Source organism: Triticum dicoccoides, chromosome 6A (assembly GCF_002162155.2).
Source record: "Triticum dicoccoides isolate Atlit2015 ecotype Zavitan chromosome 6A, WEW_v2.0, whole genome shotgun sequence".
NCBI lineage: Eukaryota > Viridiplantae > Streptophyta > Magnoliopsida > Poales > Poaceae > Triticum > Triticum dicoccoides.
In genome coordinates this window covers 241,067,589-241,094,547 of record NC_041390.1, presented here as the reverse complement: position 1 = coordinate 241,094,547, position 26,959 = coordinate 241,067,589, and the positions used below count along the sequence as shown (strand labels likewise).

The 26,959-nt window shown below is 54.7% G+C and overlaps 1 pseudogene; it reads right to left on the bottom strand.

Moving 5' to 3' along the window:
- Positions 1–23,380: 23,380 nt before the first annotated feature.
- On the bottom strand, positions 23,381–25,063 carry LOC119315819 (annotated as a pseudogene).
- Positions 25,064–26,959: the final 1,896 nt, after the last annotated feature.

Below are 26,959 nucleotides of genomic sequence, written 5' to 3'. Positions count from 1 at the left end.
TAGGTTTCCCCCCTTTCCTAGTCCAACTAGGAGGGGAAAGGAAGGCGAAAGAGGGGAGAAGGAAGGAGGGGGGCGCCGCCCCCTCCTAGTCCAATTCGGACCAGCCCATGTGGGGCACGGGGCCACCCGTTGAGGCACTTCTCTCCTTTTCCATATGGCCCATTAAGTCCCACTACTTCCCCCCGCGAATTCCCGTAACTCTCCGGCACTCTGGAAAATACCAGAATCGCTCGGAACCTTTCCAATGTCCGAATATAGCCTTCCAATATATCGATCTTTACGTGTCGGCCATTTAGAGACTCCTCGTCATGCCCGTGATCTCATCCGGGAGTCTGAACAACCTTTGGTACATCACATCACATAACTCATAATACAAATCGTTATCGAACGTTAAGCGTGTGTCGGGGGTTTGGTGCGACATATGCCAACGGATGGCTTATCATGGTGGGGGCGAGTAGAACATCGCCGGTGCCTGGAAACGGGATGAGGCGAAGACATGCACGCCAGCGAATCTTACCCAGCTTCGGGGCTCTCCGGGAAGATAATACCCCTACTGCTGCTCTGCGGGGTCTCCGCATGATCACTATGGCCAAGTGTTTACACAGTTGCTCCTTGAGCTGTTTCTGGTGGCAGAAGAGGGCAAGGCTAGCTCTCTCCTACTATCTGGTAAGCTTCTGACAAGTGTCTCATGCTGGCCAGCTTCTTCGCGCCTTCAACAAGCTGAAGGCAGCGCGCTTCTAACGTCTCCGCGTCAGCATCTTCCGAAATGGGCGCAGTCAGGTCTTGCAGCGCTGCGCCGAGTGAGTAGGGCGCTCCTCCGCCAGGGAACTCGTGATGACTGATGACTAGCACCTCAGTGACGGTGCTTCCGTCACTCTCCGCGTGGGGGAGAGGTTCGTCGTAGACTACCACATTGGTGGGGAACACGTCAATCAACGTGGTGTCGGGAGCGACCAGCATCGGGTCGGTGGAGCCTACGGACTCCAAGTCTACGGCAGGCTCACCGGAAACATGGAGTTGATCGAGGAGGCCCGCGAGGAGGTTTTCGGGGCCGCCCGCGCCTGCGTCGGACGCAGGTTCGTCGGAGAGGCGGACCTCGCCGACAAGTTCGGCCAAGGAGCTGGCTGCGCAGGCGATCTCAACGCCGCGCAGCGCGTCGAGGCAGACTTCGCCTGGTGTGCCTGGCTGGCTGCGCTCGCCAGGGAGGAAAAGGGTTCCCGTCCAGAACAGATCTCCGGACGACGGTGCACCATGCCCCATGGTGGGTGCCAAATGTCGGGGGTTTGGTGCGACATATGCCAACGGATGGCTTATCATGGTGGGGGCGAGTAGAACGTCGCCGGTGCCTGGAAACGGGATGAGGCGAAGACATGCACGCCGGCGAATCTTACCCAGCTTCGAGGCTCTCCGGGGAGATAATACCCCTACTGCTGCTCTGCGGGGTCTCCGCATGATCACTATGGCCAAGTGTTTACACGGTTGCTCCTTGAGCTGTTTCTGGTGGCAGAAGAGGGCAAGGCTAGCTCTCTCCTACTATCTGGTATGGTCTAGAACTACTGGGATCCAACCCCTTGCATGGGTGCCCTAGGGGGTTTATATAGGCCTACCCCCCTAGGGGTACAATGGTAATTCGACTGGGCGCGGGCCCATTGGTCAGTGCCTCCGACCTCTGACTTCTTCGCCGACTGCTGGGGCCCGCCGATTGGTGGGCCCCACTGACTGGTCTGGTACGGAGCCGACAGGCCGCGTTCGCCGCGGGCGGGTCTTGCCGGCTGCTGATTACTGTAGCCGTGCTTCTGATGACGCAGGCTTGGTCATGGGGTCGTGGCAACAGCCCCGCCGCGTGGCGGGCGATCACTGTGGCCACTCCCCATCTCATTTTGATTAATGGCGCGTGGGCCCCGGGGAGGGCTCGGCTGACTCCCCCGGGCCGACTCCCGACGGGTCCGACTGGCGGTCCTCCCGCCGTCTCCCGAGGTCTCGCTGACTGGTGGGCCCCGCTGCCTTCAGGCCATACAGACAAGCCGTCGTGGGCGTAGGACTTGGTACTGTGGTGCTGATGTCAGGGCCGGCCGGGCAACAGTGCCATGCCGCACGGAGATCTTCGGACGGCAGTGCGCCATGCCCCATGGTGGGTGCCAAATATCGGGGGTTTGGTGCGACATATGCCAATGGATGGCTTATCATGGTGGGGGCGAGTAGAACATCGCCGGTGCCTGGAAACGGGATGAGGCGAAGACATGCACGCCGGCGAATCTTACCCAGCTTCGGGGCTCTCCGGGGAGATAATACCCCTACTGCTGCTCTGCGGGGTCTCCGCATGATCACTATGGCCAAGTGTTTACACGGTTGCTCCTTGAGCTATTTCTGGTGGTAGAAGAGGGCAAGGCTAGCTCTCTCCTACTATCTGGTACGGTCTAGAACTACTAGGATCCAACCCCTTGCATGGGTGCCCTGGGGGGTTTATATAGGCCTACCCCCAGGGGTACAATGGTAATTCGACTGGGCATGGGCCCATTCGTCAGTGTCTCCGACTTCTCCGCCGACTGGTGAGGCCCGCCGACTGGTCTGGTACGGAGCCGACAGGCCGCGTCCGCCGCGGGCGGGTCTAGCCGGCTGCTGATTACTGTAGTCGTGCTTCTGATGATGTAGGCTTGGTCATGGGGTCGTGGCAACAGCCCCGCCAGCTGGCAGGCGATCACTGTGGCCACTCCCCATCTCATCTTGATTAATGGCGCGTGGGCCCCGGGGGAAGGCTCGGCCGACTCCCCCGAGACGACTCCCGACGGGTCCGACTGGCGGTCCTCCCGCCGTCTCCCGAGGTCTCGCTGACTGGTGGGCCCCGCTGCCTCCAAGCCGTACAAACAAGCCGTCGTGGGCGTAGGACTTGGTACTGTGGTGCTGATGTCAGGGCCGGCCGGGCAACAGTGCCACGCCGCACGGAGATCTTCCCGGGTACGGCGTGCTGTGGCCATGCCTGCCCTTGGTAAGGGGCGGAGAGTGGGCTTCACTGTAGCCACGCCCCTGCCCTGTCCCCTCCGATGAGGTCATGGTTTGTCGGAGTCGCCGGCCGACTCCCCAAAGCTGGCTTCTCTGGAAGTCGTCCCTGGGACTCGGCCGTGAGCGGGCAGTCGGCCGCCCTACCGTTGACTCCTCAGGAGGCGGCTCTTCGCCCCGGGGTCTTGAGGGGCGCAGCCTGCCCCGATGTCTTGAAAGGTTATGGGACTCGGGTTGGCCTACCCGTGGCCCATTACTCCGACAGTAGTCCCCGAAGCTGGTGAGGCGCCACGGACGATCGGCCGAGAAGCCTCAGCAGTTTCTCTTTCCGGGTGCTCAACACATGGTCTTGATTGACTTCTGCCGGGCCGTCTAGAAGGAGTCGGATTTGCTCAACTCGGACTTCACTCAATTTCGACTTGCTCGGTATTTCGAACGTCGCGGCGGGATTTTAAGTGGCGTGCTAGCTAAGCCTCCAGGCCGCCGCCCGTTCTTGGCCTATCACGCGAGGACGCGTGGCTAGGCCGTCTTGTCAGCCCACGCACGCGACGGGACAGGCCCACATGCGGGCGCGCCACTACCGCGCCTCGGCGCCCGAGCGGATCCGCTGCGGCCCTGGTGGACGGTTGGGATTCCCGTGGAGTTACTGCGCGCAGTAACTTTACGGGGATCGTGGGGGTTGTGGGCGCAGTAAATCCCCACGTCCGCCCCTCGGCTTCGCAGCCCACGGGGCTATAAGTAGGGGGAAGAGGGGGGCACGCACGCCCCTCCTTCCCACTACCCCTCGCTCTCTTCCTCCTTGCTGCTCCTCGCTCTACTCCTTCCTCTTCTCTTCTTCGCTCCGCCGCACACCCAGGCTCCGGCGAACGCTGCGGCGACAGCTCGCGATGAGTTCTTCCTCCGCCGCCGTGCCTCCCCCAGTGCGTTCCGGCACCTGGGACGGTTCCGAGGTTCATGAAGACCACATTGAGTTCCTCCACCAGACCCGTCGGCTTCACGGCGAGGATCGCGTGTAGGTGCGTCTTGCGCCGGAGGGGGAGATTTCCCCCGCCCCGCAGGAGGGCGAGCGGGTCATCTTCCGCTCGCACTGCCTGTGCGGGCTGGGGCTGCCGGCGAGTAGCTTTTTCTGATCTTTCTTGGAGTTCTACGGCCTCCAGCCGCACCACCTCACCCCCAACACAGTGGTGCTGCTGTCCGCTTTCGTGGCCTTGTGCGAAGGCTTCCTCGGAGTCCTCCCCACCCTCGAGCTCTGGGGGGAGTTCTTCTTCTCCAAGCTCGGCACCCAGGCCGCGGGCGTGCCAGCTCAATGCGGCGCCTTCATAGCCGTGCGAAGGTCAGGAGCCGACAACCCCTTCCCCTCCATCTCGCTGATAAAGTTGGTGAAGATGTGGCGGAGATCCTACTTCTACGTCAGGAACGTCGCCACGAGGGGCGACTGGGTCAATCTGCCGGCTTTTGAAGCCGGCCCGCCGGCTGGGAGACTGCCCAACTAGTCGTACCGGGCCAGGTCGCTGACGCCTGCGGGAGCCGGCGCCATTAGGCGACTCTGAGTGCTGACGCAGTCGGAGGGTCTGACTGGTCCGGACCTGCTGGCCGCCTTCGTCTCACGCCGAGTTCTCCCACTCCAAGGCCGCCCTCACATGATATGCCAGATGAGCGGGCACCGCGACCTGAGTCGGATGTGCACCAAGGACATGCCTCACGAAGAGGTGGCCTTCATGGTGAACTACCTCTCGGACAGCAGGCTCCTAGAGGACTGGCGATTCGGCAAGGAGCCGTACTCCCGTGCCAACCCCCCGCCCGTGGTGAGTCGCCTTTCTTTTCTTTCTTTAGATTGTCTTCTTCTTCTTGCCGAGTTTTGTTTTGACCAGTCGGCTTTGGTTAGAATCCCCTTCTTCATCCACCAGCCGGCACCTCGGGGCTGGTCCGTGAGTTCGTCGCCGACCGGGCGGAGAGCGACGTCGACGACCCTGATCTGGGGGCGGCGGTCTGGAAGACGATGCCGAGGGAGGAGAAGGAACAGCAGGCGACTTCACGCCTTCGGCTACCTTCGCCGACTGGCCTGAAGACAGCACCGAGGGAGAAGTCGCCCCTCGCCATCGGCCAGGAGCCAGCCAGCCTGGCGCGGGCTCTTCTGCCGCGCCGGGCGCTCCAGGCGGCGGGAAGAAGCGCAGGGCCGTGCCGACCTTGTTCGGCAGTCGGCCGAAGAAGCCCAAGGTCTCGGCTACAGCGACCCGGCGGGACGAGGCAGCCGCGAAGGCCATCCGCTTCCGTAAGGAAGTGAAGAAGCCGCTGTTGGTCTCCGCGTAAGTATTCTATCTTCAAAGTTTTATTCTTTCTTCGTGATTTGTTTGAGTCTCTGCTTGCCCCTCTTTCTTCAGGGCTCCCCTCTCTCTCGAGCGGGTCGCCGCCGCCTCCGTCATGGGGTCAATGGAGACGTCCGCCACCACTCGGTGGATTGACCCCGCTGCTGACCTCCGGGAGGCGATGGAGCGGAGTGCGCAGGAGAGGCGCAACGAAGAAGAGGCTCTCCTCCTGGAGAAGGCGGAGGCCGAAGCCGCCACCGCGGCGAAGCAGCGGGCTGAGGAAGCCGCACGCCGCCTGTCGGCCTTGCTTGTCACCCCGCTGAACTCTGCGCCGCCGCCTCCGGAGTTCAAGGGGCCAACTGGAGAAGCCGGCGGGGAGAACCTCGTCGAGGAGAGGGAAGGCGGCGACCCCTCTACTCTGGACGCGCACGTTCCGCCGCCGCCTCCGCCACCGTCTGAAGGCGCGCAAGGTGAGCAGCCAGCGGACCCTCCGGTGCCGCGGACCAAAGACGAGGCCGTGGCGAGGCTACTCCTCCAAGTCGGCTTGCCAACGCGCCGTCGTCTGGAGAAGGCGACTTCGGCACCCCGCCCCCTGGAAGCCGGCACTGCCAGCTCGGCGGCCCCAGACGCCGAAGCGACGAGCGCCGCACCTGTTGGGTGGGTGTGAGGAGGCGGCATAGGGCCGCTGAACCGGGCACTCCTGGACGTCCAGGCGAAGCTCCATGCTGAGGGCGACGCTCTCCAGAGTTGCACCAAGGCGTTCCTAGCGTCGCGGGCAGCCGTCCGGGTATGTTTTTTTCCTTTGGTCTTTGTTTTCTTGCTCTTCTCTGTGGGGGCGCGCCAGTGCACCCACTGGGTGTAGTCCCCGAGTTTCGGGCCGGCTGCTGAGCAGGTGGCCCGGAACTCCAATTGATGAACTTCTGGGTACTAACTTTGTCTGAAATGCTTGTCGCAAGATTACCACAACCTCCGTGTCACTGCCTTCAACTGTAACGTTGAAGAGCTGGGAAAGCGGACCGCCGACTTGGCGGAGAGCCGGAGTAAGTCCTTTTTTCTTCTCTGCGGGGGCGCGCTGGTGCACCCGCGGGCTATAGTCCCCGAGATTTGGGCCGACTGCTGAGTAGTCGGGCCGGATCTCCCCGGCGACCTACTTTATTGACGACTGTTATCTTTCTTCCTTTTCTTCAGGAGCCAATGCTGCTCTTCAGCAGCAGCTGAGCGAAGCCAACTCTGCCCCGTGCGCCAAAGGGGAGGAGTGCAGCAGGCTCGGCACAGAGCGCGATCTACTGGCCACTCAGTTGGCAGAGTAGAAGGAGCTACTTGTGAAGTCGCAGAGGAAGGCGGACGAGACGGAAACCACCCTCTCGGCCAAGTTTGCGAGCGAGCGCTCCTCCTGGTCTGACAAGGAGGCGCTGCTGTCCACCGGCTTCCACGAGATTGAAGACATCGTTGATGGTGAGTCTCTTTATTTTCTTACCTCGAGCTGCTGATTTAAATCGTGCCGACTCCTGGTTTTTGACTAGCTTCTTTGTTTCTTCGCGTCTTTGCAGACTTCTTCCCTGGGCAGTCGCAGGCGGGCATCGAAGCCATGGAGGCTGACCGTGAAGGTCGGAGGGTGGAGGGCGCAGAGATCGCCGCCGATGCCCCCCGAACTCTTGACGAGCACATCTTGAGCATCGAGGCTCACCTCCGGCCGGCTCACCGGATGCTGCGCCGGCTCCAGCACATTGGTGCCCAGGAGATTGCCGCCCTTTGGCCGGATATGCAGGCTCCGCGCACCCCCAGCCTGACGGCCAACTGGCTGGAGGTCGCGGCTGGTCGTCTTGAGGCCTGGAAGGGCTCTTCGGCCCAGGATAGAGCGCGCCGGGCCTTAGAGTTCGTCAAGGCGTGGTACCCGGGGCTGGATCTAGACCGGTTGGCCACACTTCGGTCGGAGGCTCAGCCGGAGCTGGCGGCTGTGGAGGACGCCCTCGTCAAACGTGCTGCGGCGATCGCCGAGTACACCGACACCAGCATCTTCGTCCCCGAGCGGTCTGAAGACGGCAAGGAGGTACCGCCGGAGTGGTTTGGGATGAACCCAAACTACGGCGAAGACTCGGCGGAGGTGATTGGCTCCAACATCGAGGAGGAGGACGAGGCGGAGGATGGGGGCGAGGCAGAGGCACCAGAAGACGGAGCAGATGGCCAGCCTCAGCCCAACTGCGCCTCCAGCAACGAGCCGCGTGCGACCGAGTCGACTGTCGCCGGAGGTGATCAAGTCGAGACTAGCCAGCCGGCTGCCCCGACGCCTGATGCTGGCGCCTCCTCCGACCCTCCGAATCCGTCTACTGCCTCCTAAGCTGCCGCTGTATCTTTTATTTTATCTACTTTAGTAGTCTTTGAAGAACTTGTTAATTCGCACAATTCCACCCGCGGGGTGTATTTTGAACCTCTACTCGACAATTCGGCCAATGGGCCTATGTTATGTAAATATACATATGTATCTTTTCTTGCCCATTGTCCTTTTGGCTTTTTTCCTTTCCCGCTTTCTCTTAGTTGCCTGCCTTGCCAATCGGACAGCCGCTCTGCGGACTGTTGCTGGATCAAGTGCTAGGCTACTTTGGGAAAGCAAGTACTTAGCCGATTTCAAGATTGCTTGAGCAAGTTGGATAGAAGACGACAATCCGACTGTCCGAGAGTCGGTTTGCGAGAAAGGCTGGAAACCGTCTTGAGCTATGTTTTACGCTTTGAGTCCTTAGCCATTTTTCATGCGAACACCCATTCTACCTTACCTCTGCCCACTGTACAGTCGCTCTGCGAGCTGCGGCTTCTGACAGAAGACGGTTTAGGTGTTTAAACACTACTTGTCCGGCTGTAGGAAGCATTTCATAGTGCAAGGCGGCAAGTCCTCGGGCCGACTTGTCGAGCCCGGTGCCAAGCGGCATGACAAAGAGTAACATACTTGTAGGCATAATTTTTATCATACAGACAAAAGAGGGCAGTCCCCGAGCTCGTCTCGGGGGGCCCGAAGTCTTGGTACTTTAATACAAAAGGTAGAGTGGTACATACTGCATCAACTGTTAAATCTTCGGAGGAGATTTGCATTCCATGGCCGCTCTGTCTCCTTGTCGGAGTCGTCCCTCTTGCATTCTCGGGGCTTCTGAGTGTCGATCAGGTAGTAGGAATCACTCCCCAGTACTTTGCTGCTGATGAAAGGGCCTTCCCTAGGCGCCGACAGCTTGTGCTGGCCGGCTATTCGCTGGATTAGCCGGAGCACAAGGTCGCCTTCTTGGAAAGATCTTGGCCTGACCTTCCTGTTGTGGTATCGGCGCAGGCTCTGCTGGTAGATGCTGGACCGGCTGAGTGCCAACAGCCGGCCCTCTTCCAGCAGATCGACGCCATCTTGTCGTGCTTCTTCTGCTTCCTCCTCGGTGTACATGGTGACTCATGGGGAGTCAAACTCTATGTCCGTTGGGATGACGGCTTCGGCACCATAGACGAGGAAGAAGGGCGTGAAGCCGGTTGACTTGTTTGGAGTCGTGCGTAGACTCCAGAGGACGGCTGGCAGCTCGTCGAGCCAGTAGCCAGCCGAGCGCTCTAGAGGCTCGATCAACCGAGGCTTGATGCCGAACAGGATGAGGCCGTTTGCTCGCTCCACTTGGCCGTTTGACTGCGGATGGGCGACAGACGCTAGGTCCAGTCGGATTCCCTGTGTTGCGCAGAAATGGGCCAAGGCGCCTTTGGCAAAATTTGTGCCGTTGTCGGTGATGATGCTGTGTGGTATGCCGTGCCGAATTGTGATATCGGTGATGAAGGTCACGGCAGTCGGACCGTTCAGTTTCTTAATTGGCTTCACTTCCACCCACTTGGTGAACTTGTCCACTGCGACAAGTAGGTGAGTTAAACCACCTCGTGCTGTCTTGAATGGTCCCACCATGTCTAGACCCCAAACTGCAAAAGTCCAGGCAATGGGGATGGTCTTGAGCGCAGAAGCCGGCTGGTGCGGCTTGGAGCTGAACTTCTGGCTCCCTTTGCATTGTTGGACCAACTCCTTGGCCTCTTCCAAGGCAGTCGGCCAGAAGAAACCGTGCCGAAAGGCTTTGGCGACGAGTGCTCTTGAAGCCGCATGGTGGCCGCATTCGCCTTGATGGATGTCTTTGAGAATCGCCTGGCCTTGCTCTGGCTCTACGCAGCGCTGGTAGACACCAGTGACGCTGCGCCTGACAAGCTCTCTGTTGATTATGGTATAGGCTGCTGCCCGGTGTTGTATTTGCCGAGCTGAGGTTTCATCAGTTGGTAGCTCTTTGTTCACCAGGAATTTGAGGATGGGCTGGGCCCATGAGGGTGCTGCTATTTCTTCGACTACCAGAACTGCAACTTGGACGAGGGCAGCTGGGCTGGGAGGCGGCGGGTTGGAGTCAACAGCCGCTTGCTGGGTTGATGGAGTCCCTAGGCCGACTGGCGCGGTCCTTGGGCCGAGTTTTGGAATCTTCGAGTCCGCCACCGCAGTCCCCGGGCCGGGCTCGACTGTGGCGGCTTTGGAGTCATCCGTCAAAGTCCCCGTTCCGTCTGCCAGAGCTCTGGAGTCGGATCCACCGTCTTCGAGAGGAGCCGGCACAAAAATGGAGTCTGATTCTGGTGAAGGCTTGACAGACGGCTTGAGGAGGCGTTGAAGGGCGACGCCAAATGTTATTGCTTTGCGGGTAGAGTCGATTCGTGCCAAGGCGTCTGCTTGGTCGTTGTCGTTTCTTGGCACATGGAGGAACTCGCACCCTTCGAAATACCTGCTGAGTTGCTGCACGAGGAAACGGAAGCTCGCCATGTTTGCGTCTTTTGCGTCCCAGTCGCCAGATGACTGCTGGACCACTAAGTCTGAGTCGCCATAACACAAGATCCGGCGGATGCCAAGTTCTTTGGCAAGCCAGAGCCCGTGAATGAGCGCCTCGTACTCGGCAACGTTGTTGTAGGCGGCAAAATGGATTTGCAGTGCATACTTGAGCTTGTCGCCTTTAGGAGAGGTGAGGAGGACGCCGGCTCCCAAGCCGGTGCGCTCCTGGAGCCGTCGAAGTGCATCCGCCAATGGGTGGAGTCAGGCGCTGGAGGCAGGTACTGGGTCTCGGCCCAGTCGACGAGGAAGTCGACCAGTGCTTGTGATTTGATAGCGGTGCGGGGCTGGTAGTATATGGTGTAAGGAGCCAGCTCTATGGCCCACTTGGCCACTCGACCAGAAGCATCTCGGCTACCGATGATCTTGGCAAGTGGAGCTGTGCAGACCATCGTGATTGGATGCTCTTGAAAATAAGGCTTCAATTTCTTGGCAGCAAAGTGTACGCCATAGCACATCTTCTGGTAGTGGGGGTAGTTCTGCTTGGAGGTCGACAGTACCTCGCTCAGGTAATATACTGGTCTCTAGACAGGTAGCGCCTTGCCTTCCTCCTTGCGCTCCACTACCATGACTGTGCTGACTACCCGGCTGGTGGCAACGATGTACAGGAGCATAGGTTCCTTAGGAGTCGGAGCCGCCAGGACGGGTGGAGTAGTCAGCATCTTCTTCAACTGGTGAAAAGCTTCGTCTGCCTTATGGTTCCACTCGAAAAAAGTGGTCTTCTTCATGAGTTGGTATAAGGGGAGAGCTTTCTCGCCCAGCTGACTGATGAATCAGCTGATGGATGCTAAGCAGCCGGTGAACTTCTGCACATCCAGCAGTCGGCTGGGTACCTCCATTCTCTCGACGGCCTTGCTTTTTACTGGGTTGCATTCTATGCCGCGTTCAGAGACCAGGAAACCTAGCAGCTGGCCGACTGGTATTCCGAAGACACACTTCTCGGGGTTGAGCTTGATCTGGAACCGGCGTAGGTTCTCAAAGGTCTCCTTGAGGTCTTCCAACAGTGTTCCATGCTTTTCCGTCTTCACCACCACGTCGTCCATGTAGACGTGGGCGTTCTTGCCGAGCTGCTTGAGGAGGCACTTCTGCATGCAACGCTGAAAGGTGGCGCCTGCATTCCTTAAGCCGAACGTCATGGTGAGGTAGCAGAATGCTCCAAACGGCGTGATGAAGGCGGTCTTCAATCTGTCAGCCGGGTTCAGCTTGATCTGGTGATATCCTGAGTATGCATCCAAGAAACTCAACAAGTCACATCCGGCTGTGGAGTCCATCACCTGGTCAATTCTTGGTAGAGCAAATGGGTCCTTGGGGCAGGCCTTGTTGAGGCTCGTGTAGTCAATACACATTCGCCATTGCTTGTTCTTCTTTAGCACCAGGACCGGATTTGCTAGCCACTCCGGGAAGAAAACTTCCATAATGAAGCCGGCTGCTAGGAGTCGGGCTATCTCTTCTCCGACAACTCTTCTCTTTTCTTCTAATAAGCGGCGCAGGGGCTGCCTGACCGGCTTTGCATCAGATCGGACATGTAACTTGTGCTCGGCGAAATCCGTCGGTACACCTGGCATGTCTTTGGGAGACCATGCGAAGATGTCCCGATTCTCATGGAGGAAATCGACGAGCTTGCCTACCTATTTGCTGTCGAGGTTTGCACCTACGACGGCGTACCTCTCTGGGTGCTCCGGATCCAAGGGTATCTTCTTTGTCTCTTTGGCCGGCTTGAACGAACCTTCGGCTTCCGACTCCTTCGGGTAGGGCGATATCTCCGGCTGCTTGCCGGCCATCACCACAACTCGTTCAAGGAGTCGCTTCTCGGCTGCGATCACCAGGGACTCGGCCAGCCAACTGCTCTCGGCCGCGCAAGCGGACGACTTCCGGTAGTCGCCGGCCACAGTCAGAATTCCCCTGGAACTGGGCATCTTCATCTTGAGGTAGGTGTAGTGGGGGACCGCCATGAACTTGGCCAAGGCGGGTCGGCCAAGTAGCGCATGGTATGGGCTCTCAAGGTCCACCACCTCAAACCAAACAGACTCTCTTCGGAAGTGATCTTTGTCCCCGAAGAGGACGTCAATCAAGATCTTGCCGGTTGGTGAGCAGGAAAGCCCAGGAACAATGCCATGGAACACAGTCCGGCTGTTCTGAAGCTGTCTTTGCTTGATTCCTAACTTCTCCATGGTGTCCTTGTACAGGATATTGATGTTGCTGCCCCCGTGTATCAGAACTCGCGAGAAACGCGCTGCCCGTTTTTCCGTGGCAAAGGTGGCGTCCAGGACCAAGGAGTAGGAGCTAGGACTCGGCTTCACTACTGGGTGGTCAGCCCTGCTCCAGCCGATGGGCTTCTCAGACCAGTGCATGAACTCTGGCGTCTCTGAGGCTACTGCATTCACCTCTTGTTGCTGCAGCCGCCTGCTGCGTCGATCATCAGCCACACTGGTGAACACCACATAGGCTCCATGCTCTTCAGGGTATTCGTCTTGTACTGCGCCGACTGGCCTGACTGCCAGCTGCTGGGGCGGAGGCAGAGGCGGCTGCCCAGCAGGCGGGGGTAGTAGGAGGCCGTCTCCCTTGGCGATCCTGGTGAGCCAGTGGCACTTCCGGGTGGTGTGATTCGACGGCTTCGCGCCGCTGTGGAACTTGCAAGGTCCATCCAAGGTCTACTCATAGGAGAAGGCTGGCAACCAGTTCGGCTTGCCGCCTTTCTGTCGCTTGGGCGGAGGCTGCTCTTCTGGCTGCTGGGCTTCAACGGTCGCGACCTGCCGGCTGCCAGAAGCCGGCTGCGAGGCCTTGCGCTTGTTGTTGCCCTGCTGTTGTCGCCGGCCGGCGTCTGCCGCCGGAGTTCTTGGAGCCTGAGGAGCTACTTTGCCAGTCATGCTGATTTGAATTTCCGCCTTCATGGAGGAGTCGGCTGTGGCGTACTTGTCTGCTATGATCAGCTGCTTGTCGAGGGTTTCTGGCTCGTCGCAGAGGAGCTTGTGCTTGAGGAGGGTGCCTTCTCAGCACCCGGCTGTGAAGTACTCGATGGCCTGCACCTCGTGCACGCCCTCGCAGGAATTCCGGAGCTCAGCCCAACGCGTGAGGTAGTCGCGAGTCGACTCGTCAGGACCTTGCACGCACAAGGAGAGCTGACGAGGCTTGGGAGGACGCTTGGACGTGCTGGTGAAGTTGCGGATGAATGCTTCAGTGAAGTCGACCTAGTTGTTGATGCTGCGGGGCTTTAGGCTGTTCAGCCATGTCTAGGCCGTGCCCTGGAGCATGAGCGGAACGTACTTTACGGCCACATGCTTGTTGCCGTTTGCTATGCTGACAGCCGTGGAATAGTCGACTAACCAGTCTTCCGGCTTCATAGAGCCGGTATACTTGGGCATGTCTCTTGGGAGCGTGAACCCTCTGGGAAAGGGCTCGTCCTGGATGCGGGGCCCGAAACAAGGCGGGCCCAGCTCGTCTTCTTCTTCCAGCGCCAGGGACCGGTGAAGTCGGTTGATCCGGTGGCGGGTGTCATTCTCTCCAACTCCCTCTCAGCGGCCAAGGCGGTCACCAAGAGTCGGATGGTCAACAGGCGGCGGGGAGACTCGCCTCTCCTTGCGGGGAGGGGGAGGCGGACAGTCGTCCCGTCGTTCCACTGCTCTCGGGCGGCCATCTCGGTCGCGCTCTATGGTAATGCGAGTCCGACTGTGGCTAACAACCGGCTCCTTGTCCTTTCTTCCTTGGGCGCCACCAGTCAGCGTCCGAGACGTTGCGCCTTGATCTCAGTGCGGGTCGTCGTTTGGCCGATGCGGCGCTTCCGTGCGGCAGCCGGCCTCGTTCTGTGCGGCGGCCGCGTCGAGGAGCCGCTGGACTCGCTCCATCATGAGGCGGCGTTCTTCGCCCTCGAAATTGTCCAGCTCATCCGCCGCTGCCTGGGCGGCTCAGATGTTCTCCGCCGATGTAGCGTACACGGGGCGGCTAGCCCCAAACAGGCTGGCGATGGCCATGCCGCGCTGCTGGACCGCGCCAAGGCGGCTGGGCCCTACCGGGGCCAGCGAGCCGCCAACGGCGCGATCCATCTCCCGCTGGTAAGCTTCTGACAAGCGTCTCATGCTGGCCAGCTTCTTTGCGCCTTCAACGAGCTGAAGGCAGCGCGCTTCTAACGTCTCCGCGTCAGCATCTTCCGAAATGGGCGCAGTCAGGTCTTGCAGCGCTGCGCCGAGTGAGTAGGGCGCTCCTCCGCCAGGGAACTCGTGATGACTGATGACTAGCACCTCAGTGATGGTGCTTCCGTCACTCTCCGCGTGGGGGAGAGGTTCGTCGTAGACTACCACATTGGTGGGGAACACGTCAATCAACGTGGTGTCGGGAGCGACCAGCATCGGGTCGGTGGAGCCTACGGACTCCAAGTCTACGGCAGGCTCACCGGAAACATGGAGTTGATCGAGGAGGCCCGCGAGGAGGTTTTTGGGGCCGCCCGCGCCTGCGTCGGACGCAGGTTCGTCGGAGAGGCGGACCTCGCCGACAAGTTCGGCCAAGGAGCTGGCTGCGCAGGCGATCTCAACGCCGCGCAGCGCGTCGAGGCAGACTTCGCCTGGTGTGCCTGGCTGGCTGCGCTCGCCAGGGAGGAAAAGGGTTCCCGTCTAGAACAGATCTCCGGACGACGGTGCACCATGCCCCACGGTGGGTGCCAAATGTCGGGGGTTTGGTGCGACATATGCCAACGGATGGCTTATCATGGTGGGGGCGAGTAGAACGTCGCCGGTGCCTGGAAACGGGATGAGGCGAAGACATGCACGCCGGCGAATCTTACCCAACTTCGGGGCTCTCCGGGGAGATAATACCCCTACTGCTGCTCTGTGGGGTCTCCGCATGATCACTATGGCCAAGTGTTTACACGGTTGCTCCTTGAGCTGTTTCTGGTGGTAGAAGAGGGCAAGGCTAGCTCTCTCCTACTATCTGGTACGGTCTAGAACTACTAGGATCCAACCCCTTCCATGGGTGCCCTGGGGGGTTTATATAGGCCTACCCCCAGGGGTACAATGGTAATTCAATTGGGCATGGGCCCATTCATCAGTGCCTCCGACTTCTCCGCCGACTGGTGGGGCCCGCCGACTGGTCTAGTACGGAGCCGACAGGCCGCGTCCGCTGCGGGCGGGTCTTGCCGGCTGCTGATTACTGTAGTCGTGCTTCTGATGACGCAGGCTTGGTCATGGGGTCGTGGCAACAGCCCCGCCGCCTGGCGGGCGATCACTGTGGCCACTCCCCATCTCATCTTGATTAATGGCGCGTGGGCCCCGGGGGAGGGCTCGGCCGACTCCCCCGAGCCGACTCCCGACGGGTCCGACTGGCGGTCCTCCCGCCGTCTCTCGAGGTCTCGCTGACTGGTGGGCCCCGCTGCCTCCAGGCCGTACAGACAAGCCGTCGTGGGCGCAGGACTTGGTACTGTGGTGCTGATGTCAGGGCCGGCCGGGCAACAGTGCCACGCCGCACGAAGATCTTCCCGGGTACGGCGTGCTGTGGCCATGCCTGCCCTTGGTAAGGGGCGGGGAGTGGGCTTCACTGTAGCCACGCCCCTGCCCTGTCCCCTCCGATGAGGTCATGGTTTGTCGGAGTCGCCGGCCGACTCCCCAAAGCCGGCTTCTTTGGACGTCGTCCCTGGGACTCGGCCGTGAGCGGGCAGTCGGCCGCCCTGCCATTGACCCCTCAGGAGGCGGCTCTTCGCCCCGGGGTCTTGAGGGGCGCAGCCTGCCCCGATGTCTTGAAAGTTTATGGGACACGGGTTGGCCTACCCGTGGTCCATTACTCCAACAGCGTGCGGACCCTACGGGTTCGAGAACTATGTAGACATGACCGAGACACATCTCAGGTCAATAACCAATAGCGGAACCTGGATGCTCATATTGGCTCATGCATATTCTATGAAGATATTTACCGGTCAAACCACATAACAACATACGGCGTTCCCTTTGTCATCGGTATGTTACTTGCCCGAGATTCGATCGTCGGTATCACCATACCTAGTTCAATCTCGTTACCGGAAAGTCTCTTTACTCGTTCTGTAATGCATCATCCCGCAACTAACTCATTAGCCACATTGCTTGCAAGGCTTATAGTGATGTGCATTACCGAGAGGGCCCAGAGATACATCTCCGACAATCGGAGTGACAAATCCTAATCTTGATCTATGCCAACTCAACAAGCACCATCAGAGACACCTGTAGAGCATCTTTATAATCACCTAGTTACGTTGTGACGTTTGATAGCACACTAAGTGTTCCTCCGGTATTCGGGAGTTGCATAATCTCATAGTCATAGGAACATGTATAAGTCATGAAGAAAGCAATAGCAATAAACTAAACGATCATAGTGCTAAGCTAACGGATGGGCCTTGTCCATAACATCATTCTCTAATGACGTGGTCCCGTTCATCAAATGACAACACATGTCTATGGCTAGGAAACTTAACCATCTTTGATTAACGAGCCAGTCTAGTAGAGGCATACTAGGGACACTCTGTTTGTCTATGTATTCACACATGTACTAAGTTTCCGGCTAATACAATTCTAGCATGAATAATAAAAATTTATCATGATATAAGGAAATATAGATAACAACTTTATTATTGCCTCTAGGGCATATTTCCCTCATTGGATTTAGCCATGAGGCACTTGGCGGTGATATTCTCGTTGGGTGAATCGAAGAGGGACACTGTCATTGATTTGTCACGACAGATGTCCTTAGTGTGAGGACTTAGTCGTGAGGCCAACACATCTATGTGGTAGCTTGAGAGGGGTTGAGTGGGATGAAAGATACGAGGTTTTACCTAGGTTCAGCCCCTCACGGTGGAGGTAAAAGCCTACATCCCGCTTCGTTGATATTGATCATGGTGATGCTCACGATTACAAGGGTGCTCTTTCGCTACCTCTACATCAAGAGCTATTTACTTGTGTGTCTCAACTTGTGAAACGTCTCCCTCTTGGGGTGCCCTGCTCCTCCTTATATAAGTTCAAGGGGTGGCTTACATGACTACTCCTAGTAGGATTAGGATTACTCTATTACAAGTGGAGTCCTAGTCTTGCTTCCTTTGTAAGGGAATATTCCTTATGCCTTTCCTCTTAAGCCGACCTACCATAACATGAGCCGACCTACTAGGCCTTGGGCTTTGTCGTCTGTCTGACCTACCCGCCAGGTCACTACTGAGTCACAAAGCTTCCGATGGGCTACCCGTGAGTCGCCAGGTCCGGGCGGGTCACCAGTAAGTCGCCAAGCTCCAGCTGGGTCATACATCAGGCCGGGTTACACCGCGGGGTATATCCCCGACATTAGCCCCCGGTTTAATTTGGATATATCCATGTTAAACTCATCCTGCAAAATAAACACAAGAACATATTTGACAGGTTGTGCTCTAGGTTAAAAGTTTTTCTGAACCGGCACCTGATCATCCTTATGTCCTTGTCATTTCCTTCTTCTGGAAAGTCCAGGTCAATAAGCCAGCTTCATAGTCAATTTTCTTGTAGAAAAATATTGTGAAAAAATAATCCATTTGAGTAAGCTTTCAATGCTCTGACTTAAAAAATATTGGACTTTATGATGTCCTTCTGGAGCTCAACCAACTTTTGAATACCCGGGCTTGAAGATGCTAGACCTTGTCAAATTGTGATCCTCGAAATTGTCGGGTTATGGCTGATAATATCGGGTGATGATTGTTGCTGACACCGGGTCATGTAATTGACTTTCCTGAGTTATCCAGGCAAAAACTGAGAGTATGATACCTGGTTTATGCAAAAAACTGAGAACTTTCAAGATGTTCCTCCCTGATATGCATATCGCTTGTAGCCCCCAAGTCTTAAGAAGAGAACATAGTGATCGCTTAAGACTTGCTTTAAAGTGCTACAACTTTGGAGAAATCCAGTTTGTCCATCTAAGCCACTAGTCATAAATTGAATATTTTGCACTTCACATGTGTAGCCCCCAAGTGCAGGTTCATTATGCAATAATGAGCGGGGACTTTGTATGTATTTCATTGAAAATAATAGAATATGATGTAGCTCCCAAGTTTCATGTTACCTTTGACAAGAATAATTAGTATCCCCCAAGGGCCGGCTCAATACAATGTGATGAGTCGGGTCTTCAATAAGGCGAGTTAAAAATGACCTTGCATTAGCCCCCAAGTGTCATGGTGCATGCTTGCAGCGACATGGGACTTCCATATTTGATATAATCATGATTTCAATAATGTGATTTCAATAATGTAGCCCCCAAGTGCCGGGTCATGTGCATGCAGCTACTCGGGACTATTCCTTCCATTGTAAAATAAAACCATATCCATTGTCCAGATGATGTTGCTGAAAGCCTTTGCATATTCAATATTGAACCATGCTCTATGCCACTGATCAAAAATTCATCCGATTAATCAGTTAATGAGTCAGTTAATCGCTACTCGTAAGGCGGCCGAATCGAATAACACCTATTCGTCATGTTAACTTGCGAGGTCGATTAATTGGCCTATTAGACAAATTAATCGGTTGTTAGGCTAATTAATCGCTGATGGACCATTAACTTGTGAGCAAACAAAGCCCAAAGTTTTGGCTTGTAACCCCTCAGATCCCCTTCTCGCTCCTCAATAGATAGGGTTCGACCAAACAATAGCATATTTTGGTATATTACATAGCTGAGAGCATGAGAGTATGCTCTAATACGTAAAAAATTAGATATATATATTAGCTAGTTCCTATTTAATCTATCAATTAATGGTCGAACGATTAATCCAGTTAATAGGTCGATTCACCGATTAATCACTATTCCCAAGCAGGCCGAGTAGCTACCAGTTACCAGTTTCTTGAACAATGCTCTCTGTTGTGAGCCGGTGTTCTTGGATAAATAAATAATAGCCATTGCTCTGAAGCGCTTTGAAAACCTCAATCATAATATTGGTTATTGATAATCATAATAAAAATCCAGCCATGTTGGCTATTAAAGATTTAAATACTTTATATGTTGACAAGTAAATCCGGAGTTAAATACCCGGCGGCTTTTGGCCGATGGCAACTTAATGCGCATCCATTGTACTCTAGGATTTTTGTAACCCGGCGGCTTATAGCCTTTGTAAACATCAAGAATTGATAACCCTTTATGTAAGCCATAGATCTGCCTGTTATGCACAAAGTTTAAACAACATATGCCCTGGCGACTTATCATCAAAAGCCAGGGCGGGTAACAACCCAAACATAATATTGTTGGGGAACGTAGCAGAAATTCAAAATATTCCTACGTGTCACCAAGATCTATCTATGGAGAAACCAGCAACGAGGGGAAGGAGAGTGCATCTACATACCCTTGTAGATCGCTAAGCGGAAGCGTTCAAGAGAACGGGGTTGATGGAGTCGTACTCGTCGTGATCCAAATCACCGGATATCCTAGTGCCAAACGGACGGCACCTCCGCGTTCAACACACGTACAGCCCGACGATGTCTCCCACGCCTTGATCCAGCAAGGAGAGAGGGAGAGGTTGAGGAAGACTCCATCCAACAGCAGCACAACGGCGTGGTGCTGATGGAGGAGCGTGGCTATCCTGTAGGGCTTCGCCAAGCACCGCGGGAGAGGAGGAAGGAGAGGGAGGGCTGCACCAACGAGAGAGATCTAATCGCGTGTTATGAGCAGCCCCTATGCCTCACTATATATAGGGGAGAGGGAGGAGGGTGCGCCCCCTCTAGGGTTCCCACCCCTAGGGGGGGCGGCAGCCCTAGATGGGAAAGGGGAGGCGGCCAAGAGGAGGTTTCCCTCCCCCCCAAGGCACCTAGGAGGTGCCTTCTCCTTGTGTGACTCTTCCCTCCTTAAAACCCTAGGCGCATGGGCCGCTTGGGGCTGGTGCCCTTGGACATGTAGGCCAAGGCGCACCTCCCACAGCCCATGTGGCCCCCCGGGGCAGGTGGCCCCACCCGGTGGACCCCCGGGACCCTTCCGGTGGTCCCGGTACAATATCGATGACCCCGAAACAGGATTTCCTATATATAAATCTTTACCTCCGGACCATTCTGGAACTCCTCGTGACGTTCGGGATCTCATCCAGGACTCCGAACAACATTCGGTAACCACATACAAGCTTCCTTTATAACCCTAGCGTCATCGAACCTTAAGTGTGTAGACCCTACGGGTTCGGGAGACATGCAGACATGACCGAGACGTTCTCCGGTCAATAACCAACAGCGGGATATGGATACCCATGTTGGCTCCTACATGTTCCACGATGATCTCATCGGATGAACCACGATGTCAAGGACTTAATCAATCCCGTATACAATTCCCTTTGTCTATCGGTACGATACTTGCCCGAGATTCGATCGTCGGTATCCCGATACCTTGTTCAATCTCGTTACTGGCAAGTCTCTTTACTCGTTCCGTAACACATCATCCCGTGATCAACTCCTTGATCACATTGTGCATATTATGATGATGTCCTACCGAGTGGGCCCAGAGATACCTCTCCGTCTACACGGAGTGACAAATCCCAGTCTCGATTCGTGCCAACCCAACAGACACTTTCGGAGATACCCGTAGAGTACCTTTATAGCCACCCAGTTACGTTGTGACGTTTGGCACACCCAAAGCACTCCTACGGTATCCGGGAGTTGCACAATCTCATGTTCTAAGGAAATGATACTTGACATTAGAAAAGCTTTAGCATACGAACTACACGATCTAGTGCTATGCTTAGGATTGGGTCTTGTCCATCACATCATTCTCCTAATGATGTGATCCCGTTATCAACGACATCCAATGTCCATGGTCAGGGAACCGTAACCATCTATTGATCAACGAGCTAGTCAACTAGAGGCTTACTAGGGACATGGTGTTGTCTATGTATCCACACATGTATCTGAGTTTCCTATCAATACAATTCTAGCATGGATAATAAACGATTATCATGAACAAGGAAATATAATAATAATCATTTTATTATTGCCTGTAGGGCATATTTCCAACAAATATAGTCTTATGCAATTATGGAAAAGACTAGAATTAAGGCCATCAAAGTCAAAATATACTGGCGACTTAAAGTCCAAAGCCAGGGCGGGTTATCAAACCTTGCATATTCATATAACAATTAAAAACATACTTGTAGGATTGACTCATACTTCCGTCTTACATCACCATATGTAGTGAGGGTGATAATCCAAATATTAATAAGCGCGCGATTCCAATGGCGCAATCCAAAGTATATTGGCGACTTATCGTCCAAAGCCAGGGTAGGTTATCAAACCTCGCATATTTAAAAACATACCTGGAACATTGGCTCAAATCGTCGGCTTACATCGCCACATCGAGTGAGGATGACAACCCAAGTACTCATAAGTGCATAATTCCAATTGCGCAATCAACATATACTAGTGACTTAACGTCCAAAGCCAAGACGGGTTATCAAAACCCTAGATATGCTCAAATATGAGTCATAAAGATTAAGCCTACATGGCCTGAATTGTGTTAAACCATATGTTAATATGGAACAAGGATATGAATCCAAACAATGTTCAGAGAAAATAACAAATCAGAAAAACAAGGCTTTCATAGGCCGCCACGCCAAAATTTCAAGTGCTTTCATGGGTAGCACAATCACTAAGTTAATCCTTCATTCAAACCTCTAAGCCGAGCCTCGCATGACCAACCGCCATTTTAATTTTGACAAGTTTAGGGTCTTTATAATATTGACTATCAAGAGTACCGCGGGTCATTCCAGGATTACCTGGGCGGAGTGGCAAGCATACAAGTCAGGATAAACCGGATTTTTGGTGAATACACCTGGCATCCAAGTCAATCACGAGGGTAAACAAAGCTTTGTTCATTGAATAGAAAGCCCCCAAGTAACCCTTAATAAGCCATTAAGGCAGGATACCTATGTTTGAACTGCGCACTGCAGCAAGTTCTCTTTGGTAACCTTTTAATTTGGGTAAAAAACCCCAAGTAATTTGCAATAAGGCATATAAGACGGATCAAAAGGGTAGTCATAGCTATGCTCAATGAGCAAGAAGCCCACCATGTAATTTGTAACAAGGTGTGCAAGCTGGATCAAGAGGGTAGTCACAGCTATGCTCAGTGAGCAGGAAGCCCCCAAATGACCTATAATGTGATAAGCCAATAAGGCAGGATGCCTATGTTTGAACCGCGCACTGCAACAAGTTCTCTTTAGCAACCTTTAATTTTTCTTAGAACTCGAACTTGCGAGAGATGAATTCCTCCTGAACTAGATGTTGAGCCGGATATTGAGAGTTCAAAACATTGTGAGAGAGAGATTTCCCTTGAACTGGATATTGAACCGGAATCTTCTCTGATAACCCGGAACGCTTCCATTGAGCCGAAACTTTTAAATTGCGAGGCATTTTTTAAGCCAGAAATTTTCTGACGGCCTCTAAATTTTCATCCATGTAGCAGTAGCCCCCGAGACCGGGTTACTTCCCTCCAATTGACCCGTGGTTCTTGAATTTGCTAATGCTGGCAGGATTTGGTAAGTCATGTCTGTGTAGCCCTCAAGTCTTAAGACAACTCGAGGAGTTGTCTTGAGATTCTCCATACTTGATCATGATATAAACCTGGTATGAGTCATTCAACAACTCAGGGACATAACGGTCCCTTTTGCAGTAGACAACTTGTCCTGATATGTCAGGTCGAAAATTATTCGCCGCGAAGTTGATGATCACTACGGTGAAGCTGAAATCGATCACGGCGAGTCGGCTGTGGGAGCAGACAAATGAGTCAGCTGCGGCGTTGTAAGCCGGTGCAGACAGGCGAGTCAATCACAATCATGGTTCCGGTGAGTTGATGTAAATCGGGCCGCAAGGGCGGCGGTTTAAGCTTGTCCATGGAGCAGCACAACACTGATAAACATCTGTGCAGAATAATGCTGTCGTGAGCTCCATACCCGCGGTATTACACCACTCTGGAGTGAATAACCATCCTGATGTACTTAGACAACAGAAAATCCCGTCATGTCTGCCATGAACATGGATCAATTTACCCTGTGGATAAAAACATTAACAGCACCGCAAAAGCATGTCCCCCTTCGGTCTGCCGGGTCAACCCCTTTTTTGTATTTTTTGTCGGATGAACACGGATACCAGTGCTTGCTTTTCTAGTCCGCCGGGTCAACCACCTTTTTCTTTTGTTTTCCAACATCGGGTGGTCTGAGAATTCTCTGTGTTCCAATCTCCAGAGGTCAAATCCACACACGAACGGCACCGCAAAAGCGTGTTCCCCTTCAGTCCCATACAAATTTGTGGTTTTTACTCCTCACGTAGAATGACCAATAGGCAGCAATTTTCCATCTTTGGGTACAGTCTGCTGTTTTATATAATCCATCATTATAGATACCCTCCTCCAGGTAATGGTCAAAATCCCAATCATAGCCAATGATCAGCTCTAGCAATCTTCTATGGTTGCGGAAGGGCATTCTTGCCAGCCAAATAATCCATGGGAAACATTTTGTGGACCTTCCCCAAAAATCCTCATAGTGCACTGACTGGGTTGACTTATTTGATCATATAATGATGGTCTGTGGCTACTCCATCAACCTTAGAAATTTATCTGCAACCTCCTCAAAACTACTCCCTTCATTCGAAAAAGTTTGTCCCTCAGATGGATGTATTAGTATCAAGTTAGTGCTATAAGTACATCCATTTAAGAATCAAGCTTGGGACAAGATTTTTCGGACAAAGGAGTACTAGTTAATGAGGCATCAGTGACAAGTTCTGACTTGGAGGACATGTCAGACTTGGTGCTAGTTGTAGCTAGTTCTGATCCACGTGTGCTAAGGCCTGCACCACGCAACTCAACAATCCATGTATCAAAACCCTTGTGTAGACATAAGACAAGCAAAGATTGAATCCCACCACATTAATGTCTATTCCGGACAGTAGCATCGGTGGGTGGTTTCTCTCTGGCGCCTCCAAAGCACGAACCGCCACTCAGTGCCCAGCATGAGCGTGCAGTGCAGCTCGTCTGCCGTGCAAATCGCGGGCTTCACCCCCGCATAATCACACGCCACGGCCGCAGCTTACGGCAGAAGCGGAGCGAGGCGGAGGCACCGTGGAGGCAGCTCGAGACTGCGGGGGAGAGGTCACGCAGCAAGGCTGCAGGACCGGCCCGAAGCAACGCCCTGATGATGGCAGCTCATAAACGGCAGGCGGCTCAAAGACAGCCGGCAAAGGCGACTTGCGGCGGAGAAGGTGGGTCAGCAACCAGGGCGGCTCATCAGCCATAATAGACAGGTACTGAAAGCGGGAAAGCGACAGCTTGAACCAAGCAAACGGGGACGCGATGACGGTGAAGCGGCTGATTCGAGGCAGGGACGTGAAGATGACCACGGCAGAGGCGGGCCACCGCGGAAACGGCCGTGAAGGCCGGGCAGCTCACGACGCATGGCGGCTCGCCAGCTGCTCCAGCGGGATGAAACCGTCGAGGTGGCTCTAATGCGTGGGCGTGCAGCGGTCCAAGACGGATAGCGTCTCTCCTATGCGGGACGACCCGGTGGATAACCGGGCGGCTCAGGCGACTCCAGCGACTCTCCGGCGGTGGCTCATAGCAGGTTCAAGGCGGGCGGTGACTCGGACGCGTGCTCGATGGCGAGGCCGGCGGGACAGCGGGCCAGTCCGATGAGAACGAGGCAGAGGCGGCGACTTTTTGCGAGGTTGAAGCGGCTCACAAACTTGAAGTAGGAGCGGCTCTCCTATGCAGCACTTTAGGAGGCTGCGGAGGAGGGCGGCGCGGTCGCGCCGGCGAGCTCACAGCGGCGAGGCGTGGCTCACGGCGGAGACTGACAAGGCACGGAGGCGGAGTAGAGGTGCCTCGAGGCCGGGCAGCTCGGAACGATTTCGAGCAGAAGTAGCCGGTTGTGGTGGAACGTCAGTACAAGCTGGCTAGGCCAAGGCGGAGGCGAAGCCATGGCTGTGGAGGTGAGGGTCAGCCCAAAGCGAAGCTGCAAAGGGCGATTTCAGAGGCGACGGAGGTGGCACAAAGCCGGACCAGATCCGGTTGACTCTCTGCTTCATGAGAGGGAAGTGGCCACTTCTGAAATTTTTGCTTAAACTATGAACCGTCGTGTCGGCTAATTCTGATTGGAAACAACTCTTCAGACTTGATTTTTGCCTATCTTCGGATTGGACGCATCTATTTCGGCGAATCCCTGTTGATTCTGCAGAAAGCGCACATGCCGGGAACGATGGCAATGTTAAGTCCCCGGGCCGTACGAAAATAACCTTTTCATGATCTGTTTAACTAAACACACATGACGCTGTTCCGCCGGATCATGGCGTTTCTCGATGGAAATCCGGTCGGTTTCGCCGACGCGCAACTGCTTTAAAAATTGATATAGGCTTCCATTGGATTGTCTGTCCATCTTGTCAACTCAGCGATTTTGCAGCGACGCACCCAACGTAAGCCTAATCTCTTTGAATTCTTCTTTATCCAATTGTTCGTCAGCTTCTCGATCCTTGAAAAAAACCCCTTCAAAAACTCAACACCACCGTGCGTAGGTTCCACGATGGGCGTCAACTATCATGAATTTGTCACGGCAGATGTCCTTAGTGTGAGGATGTAATGTCTCGGATGTAACATTCCATAATTGTAACTTAAACTCTTGCCATTTCCAGCAATGTTATATGTTATATCCTTCATGGTTGGGTTTTGTCCTTGTTTTGCATTTTGTTCATGTCATGCATTTCATCTCATGTCATCATGTGCATCTCATTTGCATTCGTGTTCGTCTCATGCATCTGGTCATTTTCCCCGTTGTCCGTTTCGGAATCCGACACTCACACATGCGTCCGTTGCATCTCTCAGATCTCGTCTCGTGAGCGGGAGAAAAACGTTCTCGGAATGGACCGAGATTTGTCGAGTGGCATTGGTACATCACCGGTAGGCTTCCTGTCAAATTTCATTCCATCTGAAGGTCGTTTGATGCCCCAACGGTTAACCGTGTAACCGCCAAAATCCCTCTCTCTTTACAGCCCAACACCCCTTCATAAAAGCCCACTAGCCCATCTAAACCCCCTCCTTATTATCCGTCGTTGGATCATGATCGTGTGGGCGAAAACTGCACCTCATTTGGACTCTCCTAACTCCCTCTATCTATAAAAAGGCCTCCCCCGTCCAAATTTCGGACGAAACCCTAGCCTCCTCCTTCCTCCCGCCGCTGGATGTGTCCACCCCGTGTCGGACATGTCCGGCCGCGCCGCCCGAGCCAATCGTGGCCTACAACGTCGCCCCGCCGCCGTCTCCCACCGCGCGCCGCCGCGGGCCCGCGAGCCCAGATTCGACCCGAACCGGCCTGCGCCCACGCGCCGTTCACCGCCGCCCGTAGCTCCGCCCCGCCTCTCGGCGCGCGCTGCTACCTCTTGAGCACTGCGTTGGTTTTCCCTTGAAGAGGAAAGGGTGATGCAACAAAGTAGTGTAAGTATTTCCCTCAGTTTTTGAGAACCAATGTATCAAACCATTAGGAGATCACGCTCGAGTCCCACGCACCTACACAAACAAATAAGAACCTCGCAACCAGTGCGATAAAGGGATTGTCAATCCCATCACGGTCACGTACGAGAGTGAGATCTGACAGATATGATAAGATAATATTTTTGGTGTTTTTATGATAAAGAGAAATAAAGATGCAAAGTAAAATAAACGGCAAAGGAAATAACTAAGTGTTGGAAGATTAATATGACGGAAGATAGACCCGGGGGCCATAGGTTTCACTAGTGGCTTCTCTCAAGAGCATAAGTATTATGGTGGGTAAACGAATTACTATCGAGGAATTGATAGAATTGAGCATAGTTATGAGAATATCTAG